A 25145-nucleotide genomic window follows, 5' to 3' on the forward strand; every position below is an offset into this window, starting at 1 on the left:
TCACCTTCCAGCACCATTGATTCTTTGATGTTGCCTTCTGAATCTTCTCTCATTATTTTTCTTGGCCTTTTTGAGGAAGTCACTCCATGTTCCATTCTTCTCTTCTCTTTTGCATCCATCCTTATGCTTAATTATGTTTCTCCAGTGATGGTTGTAGAAGATGGTTGAACTGGAATTTGTTTTTTCTGTTGAACCGTTGAAGTGTCTAACTTTGGGACATTTGGTGGAGGACCCATGGGTAACTTTTGCTTATCTGGAGGTGGACCCATGGTCTGCTTCTGTTTTTGAGCTGTTGAAGTTTCTGTTTGCTTGGTTTGTTCTTGTTGAATGGTTTCTTGTTGATGTTGAGGAGTTTCTGATCCTGTTGCTTGTCTTTCTTGTGGAATTGGAGCTTTTAGTTTATGAAGATCAACTTTTGCCAGTGTGGCAACATTGTACTGCAATCATTTTACTAACAAGTGGATGTTAGTAAGAGCTTGAGTATTTGTTTCTTCTTGCTTCTTTATCTTCTGAAACTCCTGACTTTCCTTATTTCTTTGTGCGGTCAATTCCATTAACAATTTCTCAAAAGCCTCAGTCACGCTGATGTTGTTGGCTCTGAGAAACTGTACTTCTTCAAGAATCTTTCCTGAACTTGAACTTTCTCATGCAGTTGCAACCTCAGTCATCTTTTTCTTGATATCACTTAGTTCTTTAAGAGCTTTCTCAATTTCTGATGAGCTTTCTTTGTTTTCTGATGACTTTTGTATTTCTTTGAGGGCTGCATTATTTTCTTCTGTTTGTTTCTGCACAGTTCTGACAGTTTCTGATAAAACCTTGATTTCTGATTTTTGTTTTCTGATTTCTTCCAGTATCAGATCAAGTTTTTCGTCCGTGACTACTTTCATAGTAGCAGTTATGTCTTCAGGTTTCTTGTGAAGTTTTTTAGGGGATATAGATTGATGTCCTTGGGAAATAGGAGAAACAACAGATGTTTCTCTTCTAACACCACCAGAAAACACATTTTCTAATGTTCTGAGGTTAAGAGGATTGGAAGAATCCAAGTTCTCTGTTCCCTCACCAGAAAATTGAAACAAATTCAAGTCCTGGTTTTCCTCATATCCTTGAACCTTTTCAGGTTCTCCATGAGTTGTTGAGAAACTCTTATTTTTCTCATCCAGGTTTCTTTGATCAGTATACTGATCTCCACCTGTTGCCACCACATTTTCCTCCTCAGAATCTGATTCAGAAAATGGGTCTTTTGTTTCACTCATATTTTGTTTTGTAGAAACAGTGCTTCTATGTAAAATTTCATATTTTCCTTGAATTGATTCATCAGAATCAATCTCAGAATTGTAAAATAGATTGAGTTTAGATTTTTCTGCACCTGTTTCTCTTATGTGTGAGCTTTCACCATGATGCTCTTCTGCTGCAGAACTCATATGCACATTTTCATCAGCTGGATGAGGATCAGATTCATCCTACTACCCCATTCTTGGTGTGCTTGATTCTTCTGCATCATGCTCCATGGGTGATACATTTTCAAACCCTTCTTTGGCTTCTGCTTGTTTGCTTAACATCCTCAGATATTCTGCTCTATATGGTGAGTTTTCTGGTATCAGAAGCATCATACTTTCTGATATAACAGGTACATCAAAATCTGACTTCCATGACCCTGCAGCACTCCAGGGTCTCATAATTTCTGTTTTCCACATATTTTTTGATTTTGGAATTTGTAGGTTTCTTTCAGAAAAAGCATCAGAAATTATGATTGACAGAAATCTAGGGAATGGTAGATGTGAATCTATCTTTCCAGTTTTTGTCAGAATTGATCTTTTGATCAGATTAATTATTTCTGTTCCAAATCAATATTCAACCCAGTTATGAGGCTGAACATGATTGTTAGAATATTCGTATTTATCTGATCTGTACCTCCAATCTTTGATGATAAACACTTGTTGAGTATTTCCATTAACACTTGCCAAAAGGCAGGTAGCTTGTTGCTCTTGAATTCATTGATTTTTGAAATTTTTGCCTTGCAGCCCATTACAGCATCCAGTTGTTCGAACATATCTTCTTTTCTTGGTGCTTCTTCATAGCCTTGGTTTAAGGGTAATTCTAAACATTCCCTTATTTTCTCTGGTGTTATTGTAATGAAGATATTTTCCCATACGTGTGCTGTTAGCTCCATATGTGTGCTGTGAGGTTCGAGAGTTTTTACAACTTGTTGCAACAGTCTTTCTGGTACCTCTCTGGTCTTTGTAAGAGCATGAGTTATCGAGCTTCTGATCAGAAATTCAATGAGAATTTGACACTTCACATCATATTGTTCAATGTTAGTATTCATTGCTTCATTGTTGATCTTCAATGGAAGATATTCAGCTTCAGTGATTAAAGGAACAGAGTGTTCACTTGAAGGTGAATTGATGTTGGTAGCAGCCATTTAGGATTTGGGTTTTTGAAAAGGGTTTTTAGGGTTTGAGAGTGAAGGTTGAAGATGGAAGACTCTGTTTTTGAACGAGATATTTATAGTGAATAGAGACAGAGATTTTTGAGTGTTTTCGTGGGTTGTTTGTATTCAAGGTGGTTTATGACACCTTAATGATGTTTTAATCTATTAAAGAAGCAACCGTTTTTGAAAACCTTCGGTTTATCTCTAATTTAATATATATCTCTTTTAAGGATAATTAGAGATTCCAACGATTTTAAATGGATAAACACTAGTATCCAACTTGCACCTTTTCTCCTTGTGGGACCCCTTCTTAAAAAATAGATCCAATTAAAACCTTTTCTGTGTATCTTCCCATGTTGTCCTTTCAAATATATATCAGAAATTCTCTAAGTAATTCTTGGAGAGTTAAATTTCCTATATATATTATCAGAATACATTTGATTCATTTATAGAATTTTGAATCAGCAATTTTTTTAAAGATGAGAGGGAATGAGTAGAGTTCGAAGAATTTTACTTACCTTGAATTTGTGAACTCCACACCTTTGTTCTGATGTATCAGGAAGTTTGTCATATAGCTTGTTCCAATCCTCAGAAAAAAATTTGAAAGAAACTTATCTAAAAATAATTTAGATGTTTTATAAGTTCCTTTGTATCTGGTTAAAGTCATGTTTCTTTTCTGTTTGATCAATCAAACTTTACCATTTGTCAAAAGAAATTTTCTTTTGATGTTTTCATCAACTTTTCAGTCTTTCTGGTGATTTGAACAGAATCTGGTGATTTATTAAGGTTTCTGATAAATTCTATTAGTTTCTGGTGATTTACTAAATCCAATCAGATTTCATTTGATTTTTATCAGATTTTCCTTGTTTTTATCAAACAAGATTTCTTAGTTCCCCCTAGATCTATTGACATATATAAGTAACATGTACTTAAGAAAAACTTAATATATTACTAAATAAAAGACAGTTAAACACACAAGTAAAACAAAAACAAGTAACCCTAAATACTCATCCTTCTCATCCAACACGTTATACATGCACTTCACATATAACCAGAGACTGGTTATCCTTCCTGTGTGATTGGTTGATGGAACAAGGGAAGCAACTCTTAAATTTTCTTGAAGTGCCAGTTCAGCTCTTGTATAACAGCTTCTTACACCACCAATGTCCAGCTGACTTGTGATAACCTTGGTTACAAAGCGAGGGTAGATCAGAAAAGGATTACGGTCATGGAAGTTTGCTTCTAAGTCTCTCATGAGAAACTTGGCATAGTTGTAAGGTTTTTCCTGTACAACAGCGTGAACCACTTCCATCATCCTATGAGACAGCTCGTTAAAGTGTCCAGTCTTTTTAGAAAAGCAAACACTTAGCTGTGTCACCAGATACTGAAAAGGTGGTATAAACCCAGATTTGCAAACTTGCCTTGATACGTTGTTTGAATTATAACCCATTTCTATCATGGTTCATTGCACCTCTGCCTTATCCAGTATGGTGACCTTTTGATCAACACCCAATCGGAGGACATCTCTGAGTGTTTCCTCCTTTAGGGTGATTTTTACTCCCATAACCTCACTATTTATCCACAAGGAGGTGCCACTCATAACGACTTGAGCATTCCACCAGCACTCTTGAAGAAGTTATGGACATATAGTGACATGTGTTGATACAACAAAGCCCAAAGGACTTCGCATGATCATATTATATACAAACCTGCAGTCCTCCCATGCAGGTCCTTCCAAGTTAGATCTTAGCCTGAGATTATGATTTTCGTAAAGGTTGAGAGGGAATTGGTTGATTTCCATTGATTTTGGGCGATCCATTTGAAGTAAGAAGTTTTCTGATGGTAGGCTTTTGAAGAGATGATTTTGTTGTGAAGAATGTCTTTTTTAGGTTGTTAATATTTATAGATGAAAGTGATAGTTTCATATTAACATTAAAAAGATTTTTCTTTTCATCTCTTCATTTAAGACGATATCTATTGCAGTGAATATGACAGTCTACCAAGCCCTTTGTGTGAGTAAGCATTCAATAGCTGGGCGGCTACTTTCATAGCTCATAATCATTTTAGTGCTTACGTGTTTCTCTTAAACTTCTTATGACAAAATGACGTTGCAAGAATTTTTTTTTTTTAAATTGTGACGATTGAATTTTCCCTTCTGGATTTAATTTTATCTTCATGCAAGTCATGTTTCCCCCTTTTTGTTTTTTTAATGAAAAAAATAACAAAAAAAAAAAATAAAATAAACTAAGTACAATTATGAATTTATACAAATGGAATATGTATGTAGATATGGACCCTTGATGATTAATGATCATTATGCAGTTGAAACAAAATATCTGATGAGTATCAGAATTTCTGATGTTCTTTTTTCATCAGATTTTCTGATATTTCTTCAGAATTTCTGATAAATCATCACATTTATTGATGATCTATTAGATCTTCTATTGTTCCATCAGTTAGATGGATTTCTTTATCAGAACTTTGTTTAATTGACTTTTGAGTATCAGTCTTTTGATGATCATCAATATGGTTTTCATTTTGTGTTGTTTTTGCTTCTGAAAAATTTTCATCTTTTAAGTTGACCATTCCCAGTTTGCTGATCAAAAAGTTATGTCTCTTTTCATCAAGAGGTTTTGTAAAGATATCAGCAACTTGGTTTTCAGTTGGAACAAAATACATTTCAATGTTACCTTTCTCCACATGATCTTTTATAAAGTGATATCTGACATCTATGTGTTTGGTTCTTGAGTGATGAACTGGATTTTCTGTTATTGCAATTGCACTCTTTGAATCACATAAAATTGGAATTTTTGTCAGATTTACTCCATAATCCTTCAGTTGAGTTTGCATCCACAACACTTGTGAACAGCAACTTGCTGCTGCAACATATTCTGATTCTGCTATTGAAGTGGCAACACAGTTTTGCTTCTTGCTTGCCCAACATACCAATTTTTCCCCCAAGATTTGACAAGCACCAGATGTGCTTTTTCTGTCAATCTTACACCCTGCATAATCTGCATCTGTGTATGCAATTAATTCAAGGTTTGTATCCTTTGGATACCAGAGACCAAGTTCTGAAGCGCCTTTTAGATATTTAAAAACCCTTTTTACAACTTTTAAGTGGGATTCTTTAGGATCACATTGATATCTGGCCAGAAATGTCACACCCCGACCACGTAAAACAACAAAACGTGGCGGAAACGTCGGGGAGTGTTGTAACAGAATCATTGTTTCACAACCATGGATTAAACAAATTTCGTTTTATTGAATTAAATGAGTTACAATGTCTTAACAATAAAGAAACATAACAAAAATTAACTAGTCTTGCATCTTATAATGTCACTAAGGCCTCGTCCAATCCTATGTGAGCATGCATCAATATCATCATCAAACATCATCAACTATAGCACCTGAAACACATGTGAAAATACATCAGCATAAAAATGCCGGCGAGTACATAGGTTTTATGAAAAAATAGGATTCATGACCTAGGTTTGAGAAAATGTTTAACAAAAACTGTTCATGAATCCAGTTTAAGTGTTTGCTTTTATAAAATGTTTGAAAATCGATGATAGATATGTATAGTTAAAAAGAATGATGTAAGGTTAAATGAATAACCAAGTAAAAAAATGAGTTTGTATAAAACAAACTGTTTTGTAAAACAATGTCTTGTAAAAAAATATGTTATTTGTGTAAAGATGTATAATTCCAAATGAATGATTTAAATAACGCTACGCCATGTAATATAATACAAGCACTTATATATAGGAAGTACCAGCGGCGTATCCACCATGCTTGTATCACATTACACACGCCTCGTTACTCAAATCACTTACCCACATAAACCACCAATGTAAATTGCCCATGTCTAAACCGTTGTCAAATGTAAATCAAGTAATGTGTAAACAAAATGTCATGTATGGCAAGTGAAATATGTAATAACCAAACCATAGGTAAGAATGCACAAACAATGTACTAAGTATGCGACGGATGGACATACATAGCATGATACCAAGTATAAGATGTCTTGTAAAACGATGTACTAAGTATGCACACAATGGGCATACATAGCATGTGATGTAAAATGTACTAAGTATGATAAACATACATAGCATGAAATGTCATGTAAAACGATGTACTAAGTATGCTAAGTAAACATACATAGTAAAAACACAATGAAATCATGTACTAATAGTGTACTAATGAACATAGCAAGTATATGATATAAAAGCATGAAAGTAACAAGTAGGCACATGTGTTTCACCCCAAAATGTTTGAAAAATAGTAAAAGAGGGGTCTATGTACTCACTTGAGAGTGCTTAGAAGTCCTAGGATAACCTCCAAGCAAAGCTAGAAGATCACGGAATCAAACGGCACCTATATAGGTATCTACATTAATAACCGGACCTATCAGAGGATCGGGTAGTACGAGGGTTCGTAAACCAAATAAGTATGGGAACTTATGTAATATGGTTTAACAAAGCTTACGTACTAAAACGAAACCTATCCTAAGTGCTTACGACCCATTACGACCCGTTTAGGTAGCTTATGCTACGTTGACGCGTCGTTTGCGTAAAACGCGTTCGGAAAGCCTAACTAGTCCTATGACAAGTATTATATGCCTTAACATGTCTAATTTTGTTGCTAAATCAGTTTAGATGTCAAAAATTACGTTACATAGGCTTAAAATGAATTTTGGCGCAAAAAGGGTATTTTGGTAATTTACCTAAGGCATAAGAACTACTTATCATACAACTACTTAAAAGATGTGACCATAAGGTATAACCTCGGAAGGTTATTCCCTATACAACTATGGTTATCTAAAGTGTTTGGTCGGATCCTAAAGATCGACCAATTGGGTCGGGTTCGTAAGTTTAAGCGATTGATTAGATCGCTTACCTTTACGACCCTAAACAAGCACAAATCTAAAAGCGACGAGCTAAACATGCTAGAACATGTTTAGTAGAGTTAGAAAACAAGTTTGGTATTAAAACAAACGGTTTTAATACCCTAGAGTAGTTTGGTTACAAAATACGCGAGAAAACGCATTTTGGCCGAAACTGCGACTCGTCACTGAGCCTAGATAACGTGGTAATCAGTAGGTATAGTCACTGGGGACTATGACCATCGTGATTACGCTCACGTTATGAAGTTCAAACAAACTTCGCATTGACCATAAACTGGTTAATGCAGAAAGTCAAACGCAGTTTGACTTTAACGGTAAAACGAACGAAAAACGCGAAAGAATACTTACAAAAGGTCCCCGCAAGATTCGAACCCGATTCACTCTCAGGTAGGAAGCATATACTTCCACTTAGAGAGTGTAGAATCAGATTCAAATGTGAGGAAGAATGAAATGGGTGAGGGGTATTTATAGATTTCCTTGAACCGTGAAGATCGTTCGTCGAAAAACGTGATTTGATCTAGACCTTACATGTGGGCACATGGTTTTCAAAAACCATGGGAGACCCTAATGTGGACTATTTCATTGAATACCATCCCATGGTTTTGCAAAACCATGGGTGAAAACCATTAACACTTCAAAATGGACTAGATTCATTGAATCTGCCAGAAATTTCAAAAATGGTCCCTACACTTGTAAAACTTGATTTTTTGGCACTTTTAAACCCCTTTAACCTCATTTCAAGGCTCTAAAATGATATTAAAGTATAGGGAACTTAAAATTTTGCTCAAAGACATCACGGATGTCGGTTCGTTTGGCCGTACGGTTACGTTATTCGGTTAATTACGACGGAAGTCGTAACGAACGCAAAAAAAAAAAAACGATCCAATTTAAGCGACGAATGGAATTTTATCATGCCAATCACTAAAACAAAATATTTTAATGATTACATAAATTTTTGGATGTCCGGATATATTCAGGACGTAAGATATGCGCAACAATGCCAACTTATGCACTTTTGACGCTTTTAGTCTTTATTGATCAATAAAGTTTATTTTAGCATACCGAACCCTTCAAAGCCTATTTCTAAGCTATGTAAAGGATATTTAAGGTATGTTAAACCTATGTCACTATTCCGGAGTGTTTGTTGCATTAAACTGGTTATATTTACGAATCAGATCGTGTATAACCTTCCAGAAAGCGATTTAAAGCCCGAAATCGAACAAGAATTAATATGTGCAAACGATACACATATTTACACAAAATCCCAAGTATGAAATACAATATTTCATTGATTTGGTATTTGTTTGATGGTCGTGGTGACACAGGTGTCACAGTCTCCCCTACTTTAGGAAATTTCGTCCCGAAATTTATTCGTAGGAGTCTGTCCGTGACTTTGTGTCAAATAACCACCAGAGATATGCAAGGGATAATCCTATCATTTCCTTAACGGACATTCTTCAGAAACGAAAATGAATGGACGGAGTCATTTTCAACAGATGCTTCCTCAGAAACAGAAATGAAAGGATAATCCAACGGATATTCATTTCCTTCAACGGATATTCTTCAGAAACGAAAATGAATGGACAGAGTCATTTTCAACATATGCTTCCTCAGAAACAGAAATGAAAGGATAATCAAACGGATATTCATTTCCTTCAACGGATATTCTTCAGAAACGAAAATGAACAAACGGAGTCATTTCCAACGGTTGCTTCTTCAGAAACGGAAATGAAGGGATAATCAAACGGATATTCATTTCCTTCAACGGATATTCTTCAGAAGCGAAAATGAACGGAATGAGTCATTTTCCTCAACGGATTCTTCATCAGAATGGAAATGAAGGATTAAACAAACGGATATTCATTTCCATCAACGGATATTCTTCAGAAGCGAAAATGAATGGATGATCCATTTTCTTCTACGGATTCTTCATCAGAACGGAAATGAAGGATTAAACAAACGGATATTCATTTCCATCAACGGATATTCTTCAGAAGTGAAAATGAATGGATGATCCATTTTCCTCAACGGATTCTTCATCAGAACGGAAATGAAGGATTAAACAAACGGATATTCATTTCCATCAACAGATATTCTTCAGAAGCGAAAATGAATGGATGATCCATTTTCCTCAACGGATTCTTCATCAGAACGGAAATGAAGGATTAAACAAACGGATATTCATTTCCATCAACGGATATTCTTTCGGAAGTGAAAAATGAGTAGCTAGTTCATTTTTCTTCAACGGGTGCTTCATCAGAATTGGAAATGAACAGGGTTCACTTTAGACGCATGACAAAACTCGCTGTGGTTTCTGTGCACTAAATTCCATAATTATGTACACGTCCATATTTACGTAATTCCTTGCACAGTCCGCACAGTACATTTCATAATGTGTAGGGGAAGAAAATCAAACCTGTAATGAGTGTGGCTAGACTACCATAGGGTCCTTTTAATTAGATCGACAAATGATCACTTTAATTTGACCACCAAGGAGTCTTTTCAGCTATATCATCACATGATATTCCTAACCAGATTTTTGGATCAATCTGTTTAACTAGACCACTCAAGGGGTCTAATTTATGGAATAGTACTTCACAACCCCAGGTACTTAACTACAACGTAGAAGTCCATTAAGGATTTAAGATAGTACCTTTGGATATCCTACTATGAATCCTTTATACGAAGATATGGAAGATTCTACGAGGATTTGGATAACAGAAATTTGGATCACACAAAAACATAAAAGGGAACACATAAGCACATAATCACATAATTGATTAACTTGGTTATTAATTTGTTATCTTTGGACGCGGATACTTAAAGCACACCAGGAATCCAATCCGTGGATTTCGTTTGGCACTTTAATCACTTCCAAGAATCTATCTATGAAGATAGAAAAATCTTAATAGGAATTCGGTTTTGTCCTTATTGAAATGTAATGTACGTATTGAATCATATAGAGAATTCAATTAAGGGCTCCGATGAACGGTTCCCATCCATAAGGATCTAATTATGAGGATAGAAAGATCCTATATGGATTTTGGAATTTGTGTAACGAGAGGTGTTTCGACACCTTGCACTAGGCGTGCTTAAGTCGATACACAAGGTAGAAAGTTCATGAGGTTGAGGCGCTAGATATGTCAAGGCGACATATGAAGTAGAAATTGAAGGTTGAGCAGCAGCAGGATTTGGTAACAGCTTTGCTTTGGATTGCAAAGCGGCACATGTTAACCAAATGTCCCCATCGTCCACCGTGGGTACATTTGAAACAGGGTATTCGATCCGGATGATGACTACTACATTGATTGCACCAAGGAGCAGTTCCCTTATACGGCTTCATCCCTGAGGCGAGTCATCGTGATAGCTAAATCAACAGTCCTCTAGAGTACGACGCCTATTTGCTAGGTAGTTGCAGCACCTGGTTCGGACATTTGAGTGTTGTTGCGATGAAGGGGCATCTTGAAGACAATGGAAGGCATAGGAGGAAACAAGCGAAAGATGACCAAAAGAGAATGACAACGCATGAAGACTGTGACCATTTGTTTGTTACCAAAGGCAAACAAATGAGACGGTGACTAATCAAAGTAAGCGGGTCAATATAATGTATCGCGAAGACATGCTCGCCTATAAGTGGACACTTACCCCAAGAGTTCCCAGGTAAGAGTGACTGGTCCGATACTGCGGATTTGTACGAACACTCTAGCCTTAGACAGAAGACCCAGGGTACAGGCACCCACTCTTCCAGTTTGCACGTGTTCACATTATTTAGACCCAAACTCTGACGAGATTTTGAAAACTTTGAAGGTTCGAAACCTTATAATAAATCATCCTAGAACAGGTGATTAGTTTTCAAGGCAGATCAAATTTATGTTCTTGTTGTGGTTGTCACCTAAGGATAAGTGACGGTATTGTTTTATGACTAAAGGCAAGTAAACTCGCGTTAGGGTCCTAGGAAGGTTATAGTCTAGGTCAAAGCATTACTAATAACCTAATTCTCTATAACCATTGGCTCTGATACCAACTTTTCTGTCACACCCCGACCACGTAAAACAACAAAACGTGGCGGAAACGTCGGGGAGTGTTGTAACAGAATCATTGTTTCACAACCATGGATTAAACAAATTTCGTTTTATTGAATTAAATGAGTTACAATGTCTTAACAATAAAGAAACATAACAAAAATTAACTAGTCTTGCATCTTTTAATGTCACTAAGGCCTCGTCCAATCCTATGTGAGCATGCATCAATATCATCATCAAACATCATCAACTATAGCACCTGAAACACATGTGAAAATACATCAGCATAAAAATGCCGGCGAGTACATAGGTTTTATGAAAAAATAGGATTCATGACCTAGGTTTGAGAAAATGTTTAACAAAAACTTGTCATGAATCCAGTTTAAGTGTTTGCTTTTATAAAATGTTTGAAAATCGATGATAGATATGTATAGTTAAAAAGAATGATGTAAGGTTAAATGAATAACCAAGTAAAAAAATGAGTTTGTATAAAACAAACTGTTTTGTAAAAAAATGTCTTGTAAAAAAATATGTTATTTGTGTAAAGATGTATAATTCCAAATGAATGATTTAAATAACGCTACGCCATGTAATATAATACAAGCACTTATATATAGGAAGTACCAGCGGCGTATCCACCATGCTTGTATCACATTACACACGCCTCGTTACTCAAATCACTTACCCATATAAACCACCAATGTAAATTGCCCATGTCTAAACCGTTGTCAAATGTAAATCAAGTAATGTGTAAACAAAATGTCATGTATGGCAAGTGAAATATGTAATAACCAAACCATAGGTAAGAATGCACAAACAATGTACTAAGTATGCGACGGATGGACATACATAGCATGATACCAAGTATAAGATGTCTTGTAAAACGATGTACTAAGTATGCACACAATGGGCATACATAGCATGTGATGTAAAATGTACTAAGTATGATAAACATACATAGAATGAAATGTCATGTAAAACGATGTACTAAGTATGCTAAGTAAACATACATAGTAAAAACACAATGAAATCATGTACTAATAGTGTACTAATGAACATAGCAAGTATATGATATAAAAGCATGAAAGTAACAAGTAGGCACATGTGTTTCACCCCAAAATGTTTGAAAAATAGTAAAAGAGGGGTCTATGTACTCACTTGAGAGTGCTTAGAAGTCCTAGGATAACCTCCAAGCAAAGCTAGAAGATCACAGAATCAAACGGCACCTATATAGGTATCTACATTAATAACCGGACCTATCAGAGGATCGGGTAGTACGAGGGTTCGTAAACCAAATAAGTATGGGAACTTATGTAATATGGTTTAACAAAGCTTACGTACTAAAACGAAACCTATCCTAAGTGCTTACGACCCATTACGACCCGTTTAGGTAGCTTATGCTACGTTGACGCGTCGTTTGCGTAAAACGCGTTCGGAAAGCCTAACTAGTCCTATGACAAATATTATATGCCTTAACATGTCTAATTTTGTTGCTAAATCAGTTTAGATGTCAAAAATTACGTTACATAGGCTTAAAATGAATTTTGGCGCAAAAAGGGTATTTTGGTAATTTACCTAAGGCATAAGAACTACTTATCATACAACTACTTAAACAATGTGACCATAAGGTATAACCTCGGAAGGTTATTCCCTATACAACTATGGTCACCTAAAGTGTTTGGTCGGATCCTAAAGATCGACCAATTGGGTCGGGTTCGTAAGTATAAGCAATTGATTAGATCGCTTACCTTTACGACCCTAAACAAGCACAAATCTAGAAGCGACGAGCTAAGCATGCTAGAACATGTTTAGTAGAGTTAGAAAACAAGTTTGGTATTAAAACAAACGGTTTTAATACCCTAGAGTAGTTTGGTTACAAAATACGCGAGAAAACGCATTTTGGCCGAAACTGCGACTCGTCACTGAGCCTAGATAACGTGGTAATCAGTAGGTATAGTCACTGGGGACTATGACCATCATGATTACGCTCACGTTATGAAGTTCAAACGAACTTCGCATTGACCATAAACTGGTTAATGCAGAAAGTCAAACGCAGTTTGACTTTAACGCTAAAACGAACGAAAAACGCGAAAGAATACTTACAAAAGGTCCCCGCAAGATTCGAACCCGATTCACTCTCAGGTAGGAAGCATATACTTCCACTTAGAGAATGTAGAATCAGATTCAAATGTGAGGAAGAATGAAATGGGTGAGGGGTATTTATAGATTTCCTTGAACCGTTAAGATCGTTCGTCGAAAAACGTGATTTGATCTAGACCTTACATGTGGGCACATGGTTTTCAAAAACCATGGGAGCCCCTAATGTGGACTATGTTCATTGAATACCATCCCATGGTTTTGCAAAACCATGGGTGAAAACCATTAACACTTCAAAATGGACTAGGTTCATTGAATCTGCCAGAAATTTCAAAAATGGTCCCTACACTTGTAAAACTTGATTTTTTTTGACACTTTTAAACCCCTTTAACCTCATTTCAAGGCTCTAAAATGATATTAAAGTATAGGGAACTTAAAATATGCTCAAAGACATCACGGATGTCGGTTCGTTTGGCCGTACGGTTGCGTTATTCGGTTAATTACGACGGAAGTCGTAACGAACGCAAAAAAAAAAAAAAAAAAAAAAACGATCCAATTTAAGCGACAAATGGAATTTTATCATGCCAATCACTAAAATAAAATATTTTAATGATTACATAAATTTTTGGATGTCCGGATATATTCAGGACGTAAGATATGCGCAACAATGCAAACTTATGCACTTTTGACGCTTTTAGTCTTTATTGATCAATAAAGTTTATTTTAGCATACCGAACCCTTCAAAGACTATTTCTAAGCTATGTAAAGGATATTTAAGGTATGTTAAACCTATGTCACTATTCCGGAGTGTTTGTTGCATTAAACTGGTTATATTTACGAATCAGATCGTGTATAACCTTCCAGAAAGCGATTTAAAGCCCGAAATCGAACAAGAATTAATATGTGCAAACGATACACATATTTACACAAAATCCCAAGTATGAAATACAATATTTCATTGATTTGGTATTTGTTTGATGGTCGTGGTGACACAGGTGTCACAAGAAAGCATGTAGCAAACATGATATCTGGTCTACTTGCAGTCAAATATAGCAATGACCCTATCATCCCTCTATATGTTTTAATATTTATACTTATTCTATCTTTATCAGAATCTAATTTGTTCCCTGTTGCCATTGGAGTTTTTGAAACAGAGCAGTTTTCAAGTGAATATTTTTGCATAATTGTTTTAACATATTTTGATTGACTCAAAAATATTCCATCAATTCTTTGTTTCACTTGTAACCCTAAGAAAAAGGTTAATTCACCCATCATACTCATTTCAAAATGGCTGGTCATTAACTTTTGAAACTTTTTGCAAAATTTTTCATTTGTTGATCCAAATATAATGTCATCAACATATATCTGAACTAACAAGGTATGACCTTTGTGTGTTTTGAGAAAAAGTGTGGTGTCAATAGTACCTTTGGTAAACCCAGAATTGATTAAGAAGTTTGATAATGTATCATACCAGGCTCTAGGAGCTTGCTTCAACCCATATAAGGCCTTGTTTAATCTATAAACATGATTTTGAAATTTTGGATCAACAAAGCCTTCTGGTTGTTGCACATAAACTTCTTTTCAATTTTACCATTCAGGAAAGCTGATTTTACATCCATTTGATAAACTTTGAAATCCTTGGATGCAGCATAAGCAAGAAAAATTCTTACAGCTTCTAATCTAGCTACTGGTGCAAAAGTTTCATCATAATCAATACCTTCTTGTTGACAGTAACCTTTGACCACTAACCTTGCTTTGTTCCTGGTGATTATGCCATTTTCATCAGATTTATTCCTGTATACCCATTTTGAGCCTATGAAAAATTTGTCTCTAGGCTTGGGTACCAGATCCCATACCTTGCTCTTTTCGAATTGATCAAGCTCTTCTTGCATAGCTTGTATCCAGTCTGGGTCATTTAGAGCTTCTTTGGCAGATTTGGGTTCTATTTTGCTTAAGAACCCAACATATGCACATTCATATGCAGTTGCAGATCTTGTTCTCACACCATCAACTGGATTGCCAATGATATCAGAGTGAACATGCCCTTTGATCCATCTTAGCCTGTTATGAACAATTGTTGGTTCTGATAGATTTGAAGTTTCTCCTTGTTCAGTTGCCCTTGTTGGGTGTAGTGCACCAGAATTTTGATTTTCTGATGTGCTGTTGACTTGTTCTGCAGGGTTGTACATGATATTTCTGTTGGTTTATATGTGAGGGGTTTTTCATGTCCTAAGAAATCTTCAGTTATCATTTCAAAGAGATGTTCATAATTTTCTTGTTTATCAGAGAAATTTACTTCTTTCATATATTCATCAGAAATTTCTGTTTCTGATGAGTCATCAAATGACACATACAAGCTTTCTCTGATTGTCCTTGTATTAAGAATAAAAATTCTATATGCTTTTGAGGACAAGGAATAACCAAGAAAAATACATTTTTCTGCTTTTCTGTCAATTTTTCAAGGCTTTCAAAATCATTAAAAACAAAACATCTACAACCAAATGTATGCAAAAATTTTACACTTGGAATCCTTCCATTTATGATGTTGTAAGGTGTTTTGTTCAGCCTTTTGGTTATGAGGGTTCTGTTTTGAGTAAAACATGCATTTGCTATAGCTTCTGCCCAAAAATGAGTGGGCATTTTGGCATAGGCAAGCATTGTTCTGGCAGCTTCTACTAAGGTTCTATTTTTCCTTTCAACAACCCCATTTTGTTGAGGGGTTCTGGGAGCTGAAAAATCATGAGAGATTCCTTTATTCTCAAAAAGCTCTCACTTTTTGAATTTTTAAATTCTGTCCCATTGTCTGATCTGATCCTTCTGACTGTTAATTTTAACAGGTTTTCAATTTTCTTGATAAAATTAATGATTAGATCAGGTGTTTCACTTTTTTCTAAAAAATTCAACCCATGTATATCTGGAAAAATCATTAACTATTACTAGTATATATTTCTTTCTAGAAAGACTTTCTGTACCTATGGGTCCACATAAATCCATGTGTAAAAATTCCAAATTTTGTGTTATTGAAGATTCATAAATTGACTTGTGAGAGCTTCTTTTTGATTTTCCCATCTCACAAACATCACAAATTCTATCCTTCTTTGAGGATATGAAAGGTAATCCTTTTACCAGACCTTTACTTGCTAATTTGCTTAGGTTTTTGAAATTTAAGTGAGCCAATCTTTTATGCCACAACCAACTACTTCCTTTGTTGATTTTTGAAAATAAACATAGTTTAGGATGTTCATTTTCTTCTTTGAAGTCAAAGTAGTATATTGATTGTCTTATTCTTTTCCCACTTAAATATATTTTATTATCATCTATACCTATAATGCAAGCATTTTTCTGGTAAAAATGTTACCTGAAAGCCTTTGTCACAAAATTGACCACAACTCAGCAAATTATACTTTAAGTCTTCAACATAGGCTACTCTTTCAATGGTCAAACATCCATACCTGATACATCCGTATCCCATTATCCTCCCTTTCACTCCATTTCCAAAGTTCAACAATTTACCCGGCTTTGAGACAAAGTTGCTGAGTAAGCTCCTATCCCCAGTCATGTGCTTGGAGCTTCCTGAGTCGCAGTATCAGATCTGCTGCACATGATGGTCCTGAAATGGAATGGTTAGAGGGCTTTAGGTACCCAGGCATGCTTGGGTACTCTTTATAATGATAATTTAGTCTTATTATTTCTTCTAAATGACCTTTCATCAGAATTTCTGTTAAATGCTGAGCCATTTACAGAATTTTTCTTTTTCTTTTGGAGATGGTGTTGAACAAGCTTCAGTATTTCAACAGACATACAAGAATCATCAGAAACTTTTGATATACTTTCTTGTGATGGAATGATGGGATAATTTTGAAAAGATGAGTGAACTGCTTCTGGAGTTTTTACAAACTCTTGATTGCATTCACTTCTTTTTGGTTCAAAATTGGGCTTATCAAAGGAATATACAGAACATGTTGATTTGCAAGTTTCAGAATCAGATTCTGATGTAAATTTATCAGAAATCTGTTGAGTTGCTTTTACAAATACAGTGGATTTGCTATTAATTGTTCTTACATAACCTAAACCCTCTCTTTTGTTTCTTGGAGTGGACTCAATGAAATTTATGAATTCTTTTGCTTCTTGAAAACCTCTTACATTAATTTCTTTGTCATTGATTTTCTTGTAAAGATATCTTCTTTCATTTTCATAGAACTCGATTTTGGCTCTTTGATCTAAACTTTGTTCTATAAGTAATTGATTTTCAAGAATAATTTTATTCAAGGTCCTCTGCAACTCATCAGATTTTTTACCATGTGATTGATGTTTAACTTGCAAGTTTAAAAAATCTGACATGAGCTCATTTAGCTTGTGTTCAAGATCAAGATTATCTAAACTTACCTGTTGTCCTGAAGTTTCTGGTATGTCTTCAGAAAGTGCCATGAGACAGAAGTTGGCCATTTCTTCTTCTTCTTCTTCTTCATCAGAAGAGTCATCAGATAGCCATGTATCTGCCCCGACAATTAAGCTGACTTGCTGCTGCTGCTTTTTAGCTTCTTCAAGCTTTTTCTCGTAGTAGGCAACATCTTTTAGCTTCTTGGTCTTGCACTCAGATGCATAATGACCTTTTTGCTTGCACTTATAACACACCACCTCAACCTTCCCTTTAGATCTAACTTCTTCTTTAGATCTACCATCCATCCTCCCTCTATCACTCCTCTGGTATCTCTGGCCTCCTCCTCTCAACCTCTACTTAAATGTTTTAGTTAGCAGTGCTATTGCCTCAGCAAAAGCTGAAAAATCTGATGATGTATCAGAATTTTCATGATTCTGGCTATTTGATGATTGAGGTTAATTGGTTGGTGTTGGTCTTTGTGAATTTGAGATTAGAGCTAAAGATCCCCCTCTTTGAATGGATTCTTCAAATATTTCTTCCTCTCTGGGGATCAAGATGCTGTATAAGTCATGAAGACTCATGTTTCCTAGTTCTAAGGTTGAGGATAAAGTCATGGTCAGACTTCTCCACTCTCTAGGCAAAGCATCAAGAAATTTCACGTTTCTTTTATCATTTGATTTAGTTATACCAAATTTCTTTAGCTCGTTTAAAAGTTTTGTGAACCTTTGATATGTATCATTTAATTTTTCACTTAGTAAACTTTTAAACCTCTCATATGAGGAAACATTATTTTTTCTTTTGTTTCTCTTCATCCTTTCTCCTCCTTCACAAAGGTTTTCCAACTGATCCCATATTTTCTTGGCTGATGCACATGCATCAACTTGTGAAAATATGTAATTAGGGATGGCCATTATTAAGAGTGACTTAGCCCTTTCATCCCTGGCTACCAGTTCCTTGTCTTCCTCACCCCAAAGTAATTCACTTTTAGGAGCTCGGGAGGAAGGGATAGCAGGTAGTTGGTCAGTTGCTAGAATTGCTGGTATTTCAGTCATTGGTATGTGTGGACCCCTTTCAATGGATTGAAACAGAGCTCGGTCATGACCATTAAGGAAATTGACCATCCTGATTTTCCATTGGGGGTATTCCTCCCTATAAAGACTCGGAGGTTTAGACATAGAACCAATGTTAAAAACGTTATTCCAGGATTGAAAGCTGGCCATATTTAGAAAAAAGAAGATGAGTGATTGATTGTTTGAAAATAATTTATTCAATCTGCTCTGATACCAATTGTTGGACCCAATATGGCCTTAACAACTTCTTTTTACGTAATATGGCAAGTGATTTCAGTATATGTGAAAAAGATGTTCGGAAATGGAAATCAGACTTTCAAGAAACAAGACCTACAGAATTATCAAGTTTATATCACTTTGAAACAAAATAGTTTAACAAGGTGATTGTAAGATTATTATCTAATACAAATGAATCTTGAATTCTGTGGGTGAGAAGGGCAGTGGAGTTTGGGTGTATGTATGTGAATGCTAAGCTTCAAACTCAAATATCTTCTGCCTCTCGAGCCTTCTATTTATAGAAAGCTGTGTACATGAATAAACAATTGTTTATTCATGCAATAAGTCCTGCGTAAAGTAGCAATTTGACATATTCATTGAATCCATCGTTCAAGTTGCATTTGTAATCATGATAACCAATAATGTCATGCTTCGGTCATTGGTGGCAGGATAGAGTTGTGATTTTAGACAAGTGGGGTTTTCATCAGAATTTTTGATAAACCACTTCATCAGAAATTCTGGTGAACAAATCATCAGAAAAGTCTGATGATCAGAGTCGTCAGAAACTGATGATATTTCATCAGAAATATCATCAAATCCATCAGAAATGACATTCTCTGATAATCCAAATCAACTCTAGATCAACTCGTGATTCTTTGAAGTAGATGCTTTGCATTTCAGTTGTCCTATCTGATCTTCTTTTTCTTGTTATGATCTTCAGGACTGTTATCTTCTTCGGAGATCCAGTTGATTGATATTTTCTTCAATAATTACAAATAAAGTTTCCTAACAGTTTTTAAGATTTTTGTCGTTAACCAAATTCAATAATTAATGACGTTTTAATGGTTTCATGGTATCAACATTTTGGCATTTATGGCGTTTATGGCGTTTATTCGTATGCCATTGGAACCCATGGGGCTGGAAATCTATTTGAATGGCGTTTTCCAAGGGGTTTTAAACAAGATGGCCTATTGTTCTATTATTTTTTGTAAACCTTTTGGCGTTTGTTGTATCTTGGCGTTTTACTATTGTTAAATTATATTTCAACCACAGGAAAAAAATACAAGGGAAGGAAATAAATTAAAAATCCTAATCGGATCTCTTTTCCCTATCTTCACTGTCATAAGTCTCTCTCATCCTTAATAGTACAAGAATGTCACCAAATATATGGCGTTTTATGTAAAACTTAACAAACCCATCGGTTTGATTTTTTTTGCCTGCTCGTCTGTTGAATTGGCTTTTTTTGTGGTTGTTTGGGGACATAGATCTATGGCGTGTGAGTGGGTTTTTCGCTTTTTCTTTATCTGGATCTTCATCTTTATAGTGAACCCACTCTTCAGTATCATTGATCTTTTCTCCTCATACAAACCTTCTTCAAGAACAAAAAAATACAAAATGCCATATGACTGGCATCAGTATCTTTTTCTTCAAATTTTGTCCATCTCATGCAGCAAAATCTTTCTGAGTTACTCCCCTCTGATAACAATTCATTCAGTTTATTTGTTGGTGTTTTACAGTGGGTGGTATTTAGTAGTATTGGCGTTTGTTTTTTTGGTTTGATCAAATGGAAGTTACTGAGACGTATCATTTTATAGGATGTCTTTTTGGTGCCTAAATTAGGCGGTGCATTATAATAAAGTATTTGTCTTTTCATTTACTGTTTTGTAATTATTATTTTTGATAAGCTTTATCTCTGAAGTCTGCAACACGTCCCATCTTTCAAGTTTGGCGTTTTAGTTTCTTCAGTATTACTGATTTTGTATTTACTGTTTCTAGTTACATTTTCAAGTTTGCTTTTTATTTTTTATTATTTTTTTGGGTTTTTTTATAATATTTTTCAAAGTAATTTTATTATAGTTTAGGAGTTTTTTGGTGGCGTTTAACTGGATGATATCGTTTAAACAAGCATTTTGGCTGTTTTGGCGTTTTTATTATATATGACGTTTTTATTATATAACAATTAACTGAAAAGGAAAATAAAAAAAAAAGAATTCATAAACAATTGATCTTCCAAATCTTCTCTGTCACCAGTCTCTTTCTTTTTTTTTGAATCATGTTAACTGGCTGGTTTGACTTTCGTATGATTCAATTTGTTTTTTTGTTTTTCAAGTAGTTTTTTGTGTTGCTGTTTGGAAGCACACAGTCTGACATCAGCATCTTTTTCTTGAAGTTTTGTCCATCTCATGCAGCAAAATGTTATTGAGTTTAGATCCTTCAGCCAACAATCTTGAATTTTTACAATCAACGATGTTTGATTTTTTAACGTTTTTGGCATTTTACCGATAAAAAGAACACTACGAAATAAGATCACCTTAAACCTCAAATATTGATCATGCTAAAATCAATAATGTTTTGCTGTATGAGATGGAAAACATTATTAATCCTCGGTTAAGAAAGATAACTGACAATGTTGTCCACCCCATACAGCTAAACTTTATTGACAACAAACCTCAATAATGTTTTTGTATGTTTTGGCGTTATAAATTTGATGGAAGTTTAGGACAAGTTAATAAGATTTTACTCAATGAAATGGACAATATCCTCACTTAAGGATTTTGTCTATTTCATTGAGCAAACTCTTACTAACAGCCAAACTAAATTTCAAAAAAAACGTTTTGGGGTAGAAGATATTTGATGTTTGGGTTTTTTTGGCATTTCTAAGGCGAGTGGGTTATATCAAATATGGCGTTTGGGTTTTTGTGTGTGTTTTTAATTGAAGGTCTGAGATGTTGTATATATAAGATTTTTTTTGCGTTTTTTTAGGCGGGATTTTACTATAATTAAGTTTGGCGTTTTATATTTAATTGCGTTTTACTTAGAATGGTCTGTGATTTTTGTTTTTGGCGTTTTATTTCATGAGATGGCGTTTTCTATGGAGTAGTCAAAAGACCCTTTTACCCTTAATGAAGCGCGTCCACGTAATAAAATTGATGTTATTTACGAAAACGCCACCGCGCCAATCTAGTCCATAGATTGTTTTGATCGGACGATCGTTAAGCGTTCTCACCATTCTCACACTTTCTACCGTTTTCTCTAAATCCTGACCCTATATATATATATATATATATATATATATATATATATATATATATATATATATATATATATATATATATATATATATATATAGGATAAGGATCCGTTAGGAACCACCCTTTATGGCGAGAACCGCAAGAACCAGTGTGAACACATGGCAAAATTGTAATTATGTGATATTTATTATAAACACACGCCCCCTGTTTCACAACTCTGTTCACAGTTTTCTTTATTAGGGTTTCATTCAGGTTTCATTCATTGGTTCAGAATATTGTATACGTTTACGACGGCGGCCGACGGCGTTCAAGTAACTCACCGGACTTCACGGCGGCGGCATCCGGTCACGGTGTTTCTAGCGGCATTCACAACGACAACCCACCATTTAAACCTTCCACTGGCATCCTCTGATTCGTCACTAGCATCCTCTCATTCAAACCTTCTACTGGCATCCTCTGATTCGTTACTGGCATCCTCTGATTCATCATGTGTCGATTCTCACACATATGATGTTCCTCCTCATACATTCTCTGATAATCCTTCTCATGCATCTGATGCTGACATTGTTGGTGACATTGTTGGTCCATCTGCTGATAATACAGTTGATAATCACAATACACCTATGTGACACCTGTGTCACTTCAACCATCAAACAAACGCCAAACCAATGAAATATTGTATTTCATACTTTGGACATATATAAATATGTGTATCGTTTGCACATATCAACTCTTGTTCGATTTCAAGCTCTAGATCGCTTTCTGGAGAATTATACGCAAACTGGTGCATAAAACGTACTCAGTTTAATGCGAAAAATACTCCGGAACAGCAACATATACTCAACATACCTTAAATAACCCTTACATAACTTAGAAATAAGTTTTGAAGGCTTTGGTATGGCAAAAACAAGTTAATTCGCTTACAGGGACTAAACTTGACAAACTGCGAAAGTATGCCAATTTGAACTGTAACAAACATTCCGGAACATGTCCATAAGTTAAACATACCATAAATATCCTTTACATAGCTTAGGAATAGGCTTTGAGGGGTTTGGTATGCTAAAACAAACTTTTGGATCATTCAAGGGCTAAAAGTGTCAAAAAGTGCACAAGTTTGCACTTTTGCGCATAACTTACGTTCTAAATACATCCGGACATCCAAAAATTTATGTAATCATCCTTATATTATGCCTTAGTGTATGGCATGAGAAAAATCCATTCGTCGCGCAATTTGGATCGTCTTTCGCGCTTATGCGCATTCCGTCGTAATTAACCAAACATCGCGACCGTACGGCCAAACGAACTGACATCCGGGATATTTTTGAGCACATTTAAGTTCCATATACTTTAACATCATTTTAGAGCTTTGAAATGGGGTTAACGGGGCTTAAACGTGTCAAAAATGCATCAAATACCAAGTTTTGGAGCTGCAGGGACCAAAACTGTAAATCTGCCAAACTAAGGGCTTACGAACCGTAAGCCAAAACCCATACGGTCCGTAAGGAGTCCCCAGTACAACAGATTCATTGAACCCACTTGCAGTTGGCCTTTTGTTCGTTCAAGGGGCAATGCCCTTTCACCCAATCAAGAGCCAAGGGCCATTTCTCAGTAACCACAATAATTCGACAAGTGTACGGGCGAGATCGTGGCACGGTATTCGATAAACGATCCTAACGGTTCTACTTTTCCTATAAATACCCCCCTTGTTGCCAAAAACCCACACAATCTGATCAAAATGCTCTAAGTTGATGCCTTTGCTTCATACCTGAGCTCTTTGATCTAGATTAGCATTCGGGGACCCTCCGTAAGTATTCTTTCGTTCTTTTATTCGCTTTTCGAGTCCGAAAGTCAACGTTTTGTTGACTTTCTACACTGACCAGCCTATGGTCAACCCGAACTTCATGGAACTTCATAACGTGAGTGTGATCACGATGGTTATAGTCCGTAGTGACTATACATACTGATTACCACGTTATCTAGGCTCAGTGACGAGTCGTAGTTTCGGCCAAAATATGCATTCTTGCATATTTTGTAACCAAACTACTCGTGAGCATCAAAGCCGTTTGTTTTGATGCCAAACCTGTTTTCTAATCTTAGTTAAGCATGTTCTAACATGCTTAGCTCGTCACTTTTAGTTTAGTGCTTATATAGGGTCGTAAGGTAAGCGATCTAAACCATCGCTTATACTTTCGAACCCGACCCATTTGGTCGATCATTAGGATCCGACCAAACACATTAGGTGACCGTAGCTATAACCTTCCGAGGTTATACCTTGTGGTCACGATGTTAGGCGTTCCAGACGCGTTCTACGCGAACAACGCGTAAGGTAGCATAAGCTACCTAAACGGATCGTGATGGGTCGCAAGCACTTAGGTTAGGTTTCATTTTAGTATGTAGGCTTTGTTAAACCATATTACACGAGTCTCCATACTCGTTTGGTTTACAAACCCGCATACTATCCGATCCTTCCGATTTGGTCCGGTATATTAACATAGCTACCTATTAGGTGCCGTTTGATATCCCGTGATCTTTAGCATTATCTGGTTATTATACAAGAACTTCAAAGCAATCTCAGGTGAGTACATTGAACCCCTCTTTTACTGTTTTCCAAACTGTTTTGGGGTGAAACACATGTGCCTATCTATTACATTCATGCTTTCCATGTTTTCACATCATATGCCTGCTATGTTGTTAGTACATTATAGTACACGATTTCATTACATTTCATGCTATGTATGCCCATTGTGTGCGTACTTAGTACATTGATTTACATTACATTTCTGTTGCATATGTTTACTCAACATATGGACACATTGATTTACATGAACATTTCTGTTGCATATGTTTACTCAGCATATGGACACATTGATTTACATTACATTTCTGTTGCATATGTTTACTCGGCATATGGACACATTGATTTACACGAACATTTCTGCTGCATATGTTTACTCAGCATATGGGCACATTGATTTACATGAACATTTCTG

The sequence above is a fragment of the Helianthus annuus genome, chromosome 4 (assembly GCF_002127325.2).
Source record: "Helianthus annuus cultivar XRQ/B chromosome 4, HanXRQr2.0-SUNRISE, whole genome shotgun sequence".
Classification (NCBI taxonomy): domain Eukaryota; kingdom Viridiplantae; phylum Streptophyta; class Magnoliopsida; order Asterales; family Asteraceae; genus Helianthus; species Helianthus annuus.